Here is an 11,744-nt window from a genome sequence, read left to right as displayed (position 1 = left end):
ATGGCCTTGATCTTAGATTTTTCTGACACACACACACACACACACACACACACACACACACACACACGTGGCTCTGAGGACCAGTGTATAATTCTTAAAAATGAAAAAACCAACATGGGAAACTGAGGCAGAATCCTGAGTTCAAGGCCAACCTGAGCTTTCCTGTCTCAGGATAAAAAAGCCTCTTCTGCTCTTCTATGCCTGGGACTCCACCCACATCTGTCGTTCATACACTTAATCCATAGTAGGAATGTGTGTGCCTGCTGTAGGATGCTTAGAGCTGCCGTTTCACCCCTGCGTTTTACAGTGCATGGTCATTAGCTTTTCCGATGCTAATGATAATTACCTTTTGCCAAATTAGTTTTCAGTTTCATTGTGATGGAAGGAGATGTACAGGTTTGCAGACCTTTTCCATCTCTCTTTGGGATGTACCAGAATGACTGAAAAATATATCTGGCGCCTTTTTTTTTTTCCTTTTTCCTACACATGAGGAGAAAATCTTTAGTCTAGCAAATAACTTAGTACATTGGAAAGAGAAAGTTTTAATTTCAAGTAAGACTTTATCCTAAGTTGATTAAACTTGGCTGTTTGAATTGAGTGCTTGATCATTCACAGAAATGTATACATACTTGTATACATATATACATATGATTTAAACAGAGCAAATAGACACATAATAGGGCTGATTTTGTTAAAGGCCACTGTTTTGGGAATTAGATTGCCTGTACCCAAGTGTTAGCTCATCATAATCATGTTTGTTCTACTTTGTTAGGTAGGTATAGTGACATTTAAAATTTTTTTTATGACGCAGATTTAATGGATTGAGGTGATTTACTAACTCCTGTTTGTGTAAGATTTTTCACGTGGAAAAATAATTATTTCTATATTGTTGCCAAAATTTGCTATATACTTTCCAAACCCACTTAGAAATATAATATTTATTAATAACTGAAATTATTAGTCTACATTTGGTATATAGTATCATGTGTTACAGAATGGCAGGTCAAGATAAAATGTTAGTACTTTAAGGTCATGTGCAGCAGTGTCTGAGGTTATCCTGTGGCATAGACACAGGCAGATTGGCATTTCACAGCCCCGGAGCTATTTCAGTAGGTATAGCCTCTTATGTTAAATGCATTTCCTGGGGCAGCGAGAAGGGGTAAGGCCTTTAGGTCAATTTTAAATGGCCTTATTTAAATTTGATGTTTTACAAAGAAACTCAGGGAAGGTACTACAACCAAAATCTCTAATTTGACTTTTGTGTTTTCCATAGTTTTTATTTTGTTTTATTGGAATACTTTTATAAAGGGAAATAATAACCAGGTCGTTTGTACAACTTTCTTAATTATTTCTTCATTATATCCTTTTATTTTACAAGTTTCTGAATATGGATTAAATTAACACTTTTTTTTTTACCAGTTTCAAGCCTTGTTTTATCTGCTTTAAATGTATATAACTAGAGTACTATATGCTGAAAAGATGAAAAATGTGTTTGAACACAACGTCCCAAACTAATGTAAGCCTACTTTCTGTTATTTTTATTATTTTTTTTTTTTGCGTCTGATTTTTTTTTTTTTTTGGTGGCAAATATATGTAATAAATGAGTTTATGTGTGCTTTTTAAAAATAGTAGTAATCAGTACATTATGGTGCACAACATGAAGACAGCACTACGTTCCATACCTGGCACCAGCTGGTGAGATCTTATTTCTCTGATTCAGGCATTTTAATAAATAGTCCATCTCTTGAGCTGGGCAAACACATGCCAAGTAGGAGGGCAGTAGAGTAATTGGGAAATAGAATGTCTAAGTCAACACCGTGTGGAACAATTTTTTTGGAAATGATGGAACCATGGTTCATGGTTCAAAGTAATTTGGAGGGCCTGAAAGATCCAAACATAAAAGGAACAAATCAGGGCTGGAGAGATGGCTCAGTGGTTAAGAGCACTGACTGCTCTTCCAAAGGTCCTGAGTTCAAATCCCAGCAACCACATGGTGGCTCACAACCATCTGTAATGAAATCTGGCGCCCTCTTCTGGAGTGTCTGAAGACAGCTACAGTGTACTTACATATAATAAATAAATCTTTAAAAAAAACAAAAAACAAAAAAACTAGGCCTTTGGGCCCAGGCTGGAGAATGTAACCTTCGTGACACAATGCTCCAAGGCATGCTAATCATAAAAACAGATAGCAACATTGCTCCACCCACCCACTTCCTGGGTTCAGGGAGTGTTTGTTCAAAGAAAGTCACCTTGACCTTTCATGGAACCCGCTATAATCTTGAGAAACAATCACACAATTATCAGTTATTTTTCTCATGACTTCTACTTACTTGTGACTCTTAACTGGTATTTTTGGTATTTTCCAACAACCTGTCCCCACTCCCTTGAGTTGTGTTTTGTTTCTTTTTCTTTTACCCCCTCTCCCAGCTACTGGGTGCCATGGTCATCTACGCCCTTGTATATGATGGTGGGCCCCAGAGCATGCCTGGAATAAAAGTCCTCTTGCAGTTTGCATCAAGACCAAGACCGTTTCTCATGAGTGATTTGGGATGTCGCCTCTCCTGAGTCAGAATGTGGGGGAGTCCTCACATTGTGGGTCTTTCAGTATACATTGTATTAATAAATTGCCATGTTCTGTTCAAGCTTACTTGAGAACATGGTTCTGGCCTTCCCAGTTTAAACCCAAGCAGAATTTTGTTTCTTCTTTTTCTTTTCCTTTTTTTTTTTTTTTTTTTTGAGTAAGGGTCTCAATAGAATGCTCCAGCTAGACTGAAACTCAGAAATATGCCTGCTTCCTCCTGAGCTCTGGAATGGATTAAAGATATGCACCCACCACATCTGGGTTTTTTTAGTCTTGGGGGGGGGGTTAGGTGATTTTTGGTTTTTTGAGACAGGGTTTCTCTGTATAGCCCTGGCTATCCTGGAACTCACTTTGTAGACCAGGCTGGCCTCGAACTCAGAAATCTGCCTGCCTCTGCCTCCCAAGTGCTGGGATTAAAGGCGTGTGCCACCACGCCCAGACTATAGGTGATTTTTGAGCTTTCTGGTACAGCAAGTGCCTTCTCACTGAGCCATCTTGTCAGCTCCCTAAGCAAGTTTGTCTTAAGAAGGTCTTCTAGGACCAGTTGTCCTCTGGGGCCAGGCTGGGCTCCAGCTCTGAGAAAGGAGAGAAGAGCAAAACAGCCCCAAAATGAAAAATGTGTCCTTGAGATCAGACGGTGAGTAAAGAGGGTATGTCCCTGAACACAGCTGAGGGTGAGTTACTCCCCAAAGTGAAGCCCGGGGCGTATCCCATAATAAAAAATGGCCTCTGGTGGAATAGGCTTAGTAAGTCTTGCTTGGGATCCTGTTTGTGCCTGGTTGGACTGATCTGATGGTCTCACTCTATCTGCTGCCTGCTTTTGGGCTCCTGCTTGTGATAGGCTTAACCTACTCACTAGAAACCTGTAGCTTGGCTGTCTTGGATTGTTTTCCATACTGGAAAACCCATTTTCCAAATTGTTTAAAAAGTAAGTAGTGCTGCTCACTTTTTTTTTTTTTAAAGATTTTATTCATTTATTATATGGAAGTACACTGTAGCTGTCTTCAGATCTCATTATGGGTGGTTGTGAGCGCCACCATGTGGTTGCTGGGATTTGAACTCAGGACCTCTGGAAGAGCAGTCAGTGCTCTTAACTGCTGAGCCATCTCACCAGCCTATGCTGCTCACTTCTGAGTGAGAAGTGACAGATTGAAGTAGAGTGGGAGAGAGGAGAATGGGGGAAGAGAATCCATGAGATGGGTGGAGTGTGTGAATATGCAGAGGGCTTCTGACAGCTGGCTGCAATTGGGACAATACTGTTTAATACTGGGAAGTAGACTTGGACATAATATAACTGTTAAGGTTATATAAGGATTATAAGGTTATTCACTATGGGAGAGGGACTGGTTTTAAGCTATATAATAGTTGTTCCTGTTTCTGGGCAGTAGACTAGAGCTTCCTGGGTGAAGGGGAATTGTGTTAGGTCAAGACAGTGTTAATTTTACACTAGTTTCCACTGTAACAGATTCCCCAGGGGTTAGGGAGGTGGTAGGCCCAGAGAGGTATGCACACAATGGGAGTGTGTTACAGCAAAGTAATCCCTCCCAATTTTTGATAAGTAGGAGCAGGCTTGCATTTTGCTTTAGGAAGATATCCCTGCTGATTACCCCAAACAACTTTGAAAACATGAACATAGAGTGGTCAGGACTTTGCATTCTTCACAGACCTGGCGAGATAATGTAAGGATACTCAGCCTTGACAGATGTTTTTCACAAAAACTGAGGGGATAAAAACTGATTTATGAACTAGGGGTTAGAGGACTCACTGAAGTGAGGTTTAAATTGCTCATCGAGCCTTGGAGGAGGCTCTAGCTGCTGCTAAAAATGTGGCCGTATGGGGTGGAAACAAGGCCTTGATATACTGAGACTTATCACCATCTTAGGGCTGGACACAATAAAGGGTGTGGCATTGTGGAACCTGGGGCGTGGTGGTTTGGATAAGAGCTGTCCCCTAGACAGTGCATGGCCGGTAAGGTGTGGCACTATTGGAAGGTGTGCCTTTGTTGGAAGTGTATCCATGGAGAGCTGGCTTTGAGGTCTCATAAGCTTAAGCCAGTTCTTTTTTCTGCCTGTGGATCAAGAGTAGAACTCTCAGCTCCTCCATGCTTCTCTTTATGATATTGGACTAAACTGAATCTGTAAGTGAGCCCAAAGTAAATGTTTTGTCTCAGTGTTCAGACTCAGCTAGATCTCACCACACTAACCAGCAAATTCTCCCAGGTAACCGGGTCTCCTGCTGCCAACTTTACCAGCATAAGGAGACAAAACATTGAGAGCTATGCAGCTTTGCAGCAAGAATGTGCTTGCCTGTTTATAAAACAAAATCTCAAACATTAGATTTTACAAATGAAGCCTCGGGAGCTAGATGGCTGTGGTGAAAGCCTGCTAACTCAGAAAGGCCGGAAAAGCACCCACCTCCACACTATCTTACAACCCTTCCGACTGAAGGTCGCTCTTCCTATGTTCACTCCCTGTCAATGGTGGCCTCCACCTCTTGACCTCTGGTTGACTTTATTTAATCTTGTTTACAGTAAACAGAAAGCTCTTGGATTAAAGGTGTGTGCTAGGGCTGAGCCCTACCACTAGCAACAGGTTTTTCCAGTACACAGTCTTGAGGGTCACCTTATAAGATGCCTTGCAACACTTATCATCAAGATTCTAGCTTGTGACAAACCAGGTACATTATAGCTTGGATGGCCAGATAATAATTATATAAACTTTATGCTTATGAATTGATTCCCAAAAAACAGCAGGTCTTGCTCTGGGTAGGACCACAGGCTATCAGTAAGTCCACAATAACCTGCATTCTGTTCCATCCTGAGTCTATTTAACACTTTCCAGTTTCAAGAACCTCATCCCAGAACACTTTTGTTTAGTCAAAAGTGTGGCGCACATCTGATGCTGAGGCACTGGTACCTGGAGTTCAAGATCTGCCCATGCTGTATCAACTGAGACGGCATTCAACAGATACTGAACTGAGATGCACCTCTGCAACCCTTCTTGATTTTTAGAAAACTTTAAAATAGGAATGGGGGATGGAGGGATGGCTCAGTGGTTAAGAGCACTGGTTGCTTGCTCTTCCAGTGGTTCTGAGTTCAATTCCTAGCAACCACATGGTGGCTCACAAACATCTGTAATGGGATTTGATGCCCTTTTCTGGTGTGTCTGAAGACAGCTACAGGGTACTCATATAAATGAAATAAATAAATCTTTAAAAAAAAAAAGTGGAGAGCCTTTTGGGGTGCTGACATTGGCCATGACATGGAAGTAAGCTTCCGCAAGAATCTAACTTTAGGCTATAATAGGGAACAGAAGGTTAAGGCAGGAATTTTAATCTTAGGATGGAACAAAAGAAGTAGGCTTCAGGCAAGATTTTGGGCTTGGACAAGGAAGTGGGCTCAAGTATTTTGGTCATTATTACAAGCCCTTTTAAACAACTGTCACTGGACTTTGCTTACTGCCTTGTTTTAGTTCCTTATTGTACTGCTAGTCTTTAATACTTGCATGTAATTAAAATGGTATAAAAAGCAGATTGGGAAAATTAAATTTGTCCTCAGTCTCAGAGTGGACTGGGGTCATGCTACAATGTTGTCTATCCTTTTCTCCTTTTTATCCTCACTCCTGCTCTGGAGAACCTGTTGACTGACTGAGTGGGCTTGGTCAAAAAAAAAAAAAATAGGAACGGATGATTATGGATTATTACACTCTAGAAGAGTGTCTTTAATATGAGATAGCGCAAAACCAGTAGAAAGAAAAGAAGCAACTGGGAAGGAAAGGGGAAAGCACAAATTATTGAAGGTAGGTGTCTTAGTCAGGGTTTCTACTCCTGCACAAACATCATGACCAAGAAGCAAGTTGGGGAGGAAAGGGTTTATTCAGCTTACACTTTCCACATTGCTGCTCATCACCAAAGGAAGTAAGGACAAACTCAAGTGGGTCAGGAAGCAGGAGCTGATGCAGAGGCCATGGAGGGATGTTACTTACTCGCTTGCTCAGCTTGTTTTCTTACAGAACCCAAGACTACCAGCCCAGGGATGGCACCACCCACAATGGTTCCTTCCCCCTTGATCACTGAGAGAATGCCTTACAGCTGGATCTCATGGAGGCATTTCCTCACCTGGAGCTCTTTTCTCTGTGATAACTCCAGCTTGTGTCAAGTTGACACAAACTGGCCAATCCGGTAGGTAAGCCCCGTATCAGGCAGACAGATGGGAAAAGAGGCCATGGATAATGACCATGGCTTCTTCATTCACAATGAAAGCCTGGTGATCTTTTCCTCTCTGCTGACGTGCCCACGGTCAGTCCTGGACATGTCTCTGCTTGTGTGCACCTTATTTGTTGGAGTTGGCCAATCCAAAATAAGGGGAGGGGGACCCATCCTGTACCACTAAAAATATTTAAATGTTCAGGGAGAATGGGTGAGGGGGACTTGGTTTTGAAAATCCCCTCTCAACTAGTGAGAGAATGCATATACTCTGTATATACTTTGGCTTCTAACAAAAGGTGTTTGTTGTGATTCATTTCCAGTCTTTTAAATTCTTAATCACTGGGAAAAAAACTAACCCAAGCTAAGATCCCTAGATAGAAATTCTTGCACTAAGAGAAAGAAGTATTGGGTCTGATACAGGCCTATAATCCGAGCACATGGGGAGGCTAAGGGAGGAGGGTCTTGAACTTCCAGGTCAACTTGGCGACACTGAGAAGAGAAGAAAACAAAACAAACCAACCACGCTGGAATCAGACATCTGAAGGATGAGGTGTTATGAGTTCAGTTTGTGAGTTAAAGAATTCCTTAAAGCCGTGAAATACTGGAAAGCATTGGATAAAACAGTTCAAAATCTGAACTAAGATGAAGAAATTTTTTTAAGTGTAAATAAACTTCAGGCCCTGACTGGAAAAGCTTGAAAGCCTCTAGGGATAAGGAATTGGGATCCACCTTCAAAATCAGCGGTTCTGATGTCACTGACCAGCGGCTGGAACACCAGAGCATTGACGTGAACAAGAGACTAAGAGGAGAGGTTCACTGGACAGATAAAAGATGGTGTTCTTTCTAGAGAGAGAAAAGACAAGTGTGTTGGCTAGTTCTTTGTCCACCTGACCCAAGCTCGAGTCATATGGAAAGAGGGAACCTCAACTGAGGAAATGCTTCGTCACACTGGGCATTCTTCTTGCTGAATGACTGATGTGGGCAATCGCACCCCTGGGCAGGTGGGCTTGCTCTTCCAGCGGGCCCAGGTTTAATTCTCAGTATCCGCAGGGTGACTCAACAACTGTAACTCCAATTCTAGACTACCTAATAAGATCGTTTTGTGGCCTTGCTCCAGGTATCCTGTGGTGCACAAACATGCACTTAAAAGACCTATACACATAAAATAATTTTTTTTTAAAATTAAGATATATTTAACTTTATTTATTATATGTAAGTACACTGTAGCTGTATGTGAAGACACTGTAGTGTCTTCAGACACTCCAGAAGAGGGAGTCAGATCTTGTTAAGGATGGTTGTGAACCAACATGTGGTTGCTGGGATTTGAACTCTGCACCTTTGGAAGAGCAGTCTGGTGCTCTTACCCGCTGAGCCATCTCACCAGCCCATAAAATAATTTTTAAAAAGGAAAGAGAAAGCTGGCTAAGCAAACCAGTAACCACCATTACTCCACAGTCTCTGCTTCAGGTCCTACCTCCAGAGTTTGGCCTTGAGTTCCTGGTCTGACTTGTGTTAGTGGTAGTGCTTTGAAAAATCTTGGTTCCCCCAAGTTGCTTTTGGTCATGTTTTATCACAGCAATAGAAAGCTAACGGGAACAAATACAACACTTAAACAGGTGTTTGGAGATGCCCATAGTACACAGGAAAAATGTGGTTTCCAAATCGGTATTTCTTGCACCGTTTGGTGCGACAGATGAGAAAGCCAGGCTTCAAATGAGCAGTTTAGGAGACTGGGCCTAAGGCCAGGCAAGTCAGTAACAAGAAAAAAAAACAGGTTTCAGGCAGTTAGTTGGAAACTGCCCTGCTATCAGAGGCTGCCTCGCCACCTAGCCGAGGTAAGGACAATGGGTCAGCATCAGTTTCCAGACTTCCTCTGCAATGATTTCTACACTTCCCAGTAACAATGACTAGAGATAAAGTAAGATAAATCTCACCTACCCTGGAATTCCAATGTGCTTTCAATGGAGCCCGCGAGCCCACTTGGTTTTACTCTCTTTGTAATGAGGAGAGCCCACCATGCTGAACTTCTACAGTATACAACGCACCTTGTGTTTACATACTATTTGAGTCCGGGTTGTCATTTTTCAGTGAATCATGGACCTTTACGAGCTTCTGATATCCAGCAGATAAGGACACACTCCTGTTTTTTAAGGCACTGTATGTAGATGGATGCTTAGCCGCTCCCACCTCTCCTCCCAACAGGAACCGAGACAAAAGTCCCCTCTCCTTCCCTCTCTGCTAGGGCATAGTAACTGCACAGTTGTGACCCTTCCCATTTATTGTACTAATTGTTCCCTCTGGAAAACATACATCCAGGCATACAGTGGCTTTAGGGAGCGCTGTTGACCTCAGACGGGCTTGGGTTTCCTCATCGGGAAGTGCTGTAAACAGCTGCAGACGCCAGTTAGAGCTGAGTTTCATTCTGACAGGGGGCTTCCCGCTGCCCTGACCGTCGCAACCAATCTTGAGCCTGTTCCCAGAAGATGTGGAGGGGCTAAGACGAATTTACTCGCCAATTTGGCGATGATTACTTCGCTTCAGCCTTTTGGGATATTTCTACCCGCACTTTAGGAACGAAGAGACTCCGGGTCTCGGAGGGATGGCTCTGCTGTCCAGGGAGCTCACTGGCTGTGCAGAGGTCCCTTCTAGGTCCCCAGCCCCCACGTGGTGGCTCACAACCACCTGGGACTATGCTCCGGGGAATCCGTCGGCACCCGCAGGCACACGGGACACGCAAACTCACGCAGACGCACACGCAGGCACGGCAGGGCTGAATCCACACGGCCCAAATCCGCCTAGGCAAACGCGGTGGAGGACCGTGCGCCACGTCTGGGCGGAGCCCCGTCGGCGAGAGCCCGCCCCCCGATGCGGGCGTGACGTCACGGACGCTCACAGATGACGCGAGAGACGTCCGCTTTACGGCTGCTGGGCGTCTGCGGCGGGGCTGGGAAGTGCACGCCACTCGCTGTCGTGAGAAGGTGGGGCGGGAGACTCGGGGAGATGCTGTCTGTTCCCACTCGGGTCCGGCCGGCTTCTGGACCCCGGCTTGGAGCGGCTGTTTGGGTCCCCTGGGTCCCCTACTGCGCCACCTCCTAGCGTGGTCCCGAGAGCCAGTGAGAGATTTTTGTGATCCACGAAGTTCATTGTAACTAAGGTGGCTGCATGATACGTATAAGATGCTGACGGATAATTTACCAATATAATGCCCAGTATAGGGAGAGCCCTTAAGATCAGGATCTGTTGGTGACTGAATGGCTTCGTTTACAGTTGTACACTAGCGAGCTGCTAATCTTAATGCTATAACACGAAATTTGCTAGCTGGATCATCCCTTTTCATGGCTCATCTGTTTTTTTTTTTTTTTTTATTTAAAATTGAAGTGTGTGTGTGTGTGTGTGTGTGTGTGTGTGTGTGAGAGAGAGAGAGAGAGAGAGAGAGAGCTCGCGCGCGTGCGTGTGTGTGCGCGCGCAGCATGCTGAAGAAACAAAAAGAACTTTTCGGAAGTGGGTTCTCTTTCCATCATGTGGGTCCCGTGATCACACTCAGGTTTTCTGGTGTGATGGCAAGTTAGTTCCTCTACTGACTCATCTCGATGGCCCAAGTCTATCTGAAGGGAGGGGAAGGGGACAGAGAAGACAGGGACATAGACGAAAATTCGATGGCTGAAATGAAAATCTGGACAAGACTGAATTTTGCCACAGGGAACTTTTAAATTCAAAGTAGAAAAACTCCTTAATTATAGATTTTGTGTGATGAGTTTTGTAGTTATAAAAGTGACATTTAATAACTAAGTTATAGTCTTGTTATTCTGCTGTGAATTATGTTAGTAGATTATATTTTCTTGTGAGAAAATAGCGGTTACACATGTGCTTTTTTTTTTTTTTTTTTTTTTTAATTTTAGGTATAGGGATGTTTTACCTGCATGTATGTAAGTGCACCATGTTCGTGCCTGGTGTCTACAAAGGCTACTGGATCACCCAGAACTGGAACTGTGGACTGTATTGGGCTCCCCAGTTGGGTGCTGGTATGGAACCTGTGTCTTCTGAAAGAACAAGGCCGGTTTAACTCCTGAGACACATCCCCAGGTCCAAACTAGATTTTTGTAAAAATATATATAATACATTAATGTGGAAAATTGGGTGCTTAACAAAATTTATTTGGGTATTCTGTGTTCTTATATAGGCAAAAATAGCAGGAGATACTCTACTACAATAACTTTATATCACAAAATAAACTTGTTCCCTATATCCTGCAGAACATACTGTATGTAGTTCATATGATTTGTTTAATGGCCATTTGTGGAAAATCATCTTTTGTGTATACAAAAGTTAGATTTATGGAAATATTTATTTTAAAAATACCATAAGTATTAAAATAGTCTTGTTCTTTAAAATTTGATACTTGGGAATCACATTTCAATTTTTTTGTATCCTTTTTTGACCTTATGAGTTTCTGAAGGCCTTTTCTTTAACTCAGCTGGATGGTAATTAAATGATACAATTGAAGATTAATTCTATTCTGAATCAGTAAGTAAACCACTTAAGTATGACTAGGTAAAGGATTGGAATAATATGACACTTGTTAAATCTTACTTTTCTTTGGTATATGTTAATAGGATTCAGAAGAAAGTCTCCTTTGTTGTCAAGGAAACTAGGAGTTACAATATTTTTGTTAACATTGATCCCTAGTGATTTTTTGTTTGTAGTTTTTTGAGACTGGATCTCTGTGTAGCCCTGGCTGTTTAAGAACTCTTTATATAGATTAGGTTGGTCTTACAGAGATCCACTTGCCTCTGCCTGGGATTAATATGATGGGATTAAATGCATGCTCCACCATGCCTGATTTTTTGTTTTTTTGGGGAGTTTTTGCTTTTTGTTTTTTCTCTTTTCTTTTCCTTCCTTCCGTCTTCCGTTCCCTTCCCTTCCCTTCCCTTCCCTTCCCTTCCCTTCCCTTCCCTTC

At 42.6% G+C, this 11,744-nt stretch overlaps 1 protein-coding gene across 1 annotated transcript in view; it reads left to right on the top strand.

The window, feature by feature from the left end:
- Positions 1-9,722: 9,722 nt before the first annotated feature.
- Aasdh (aminoadipate-semialdehyde dehydrogenase) overlaps positions 9,723-11,744 on the top strand; it is a 29,541-nt gene continuing 27,519 nt past the window's right edge. The window contains exons 1-2 of the mRNA XM_021210937.2: positions 9,723-9,765; positions 10,687-10,870. The gene's annotated coding sequence lies outside the window, so the exon portion shown is untranslated. The remainder of the gene's footprint in view (positions 9,766-10,686; positions 10,871-11,744) is intronic.

This window comes from Mus pahari, chromosome 13 (genome assembly GCF_900095145.1).
Source record: "Mus pahari chromosome 13, PAHARI_EIJ_v1.1, whole genome shotgun sequence".
Classification (NCBI taxonomy): domain Eukaryota; kingdom Metazoa; phylum Chordata; class Mammalia; order Rodentia; family Muridae; genus Mus; species Mus pahari.
The sequence above is the reverse complement of the archived record's forward strand: the minus strand, read 5'-3'. Positions and strand labels throughout refer to the sequence as shown.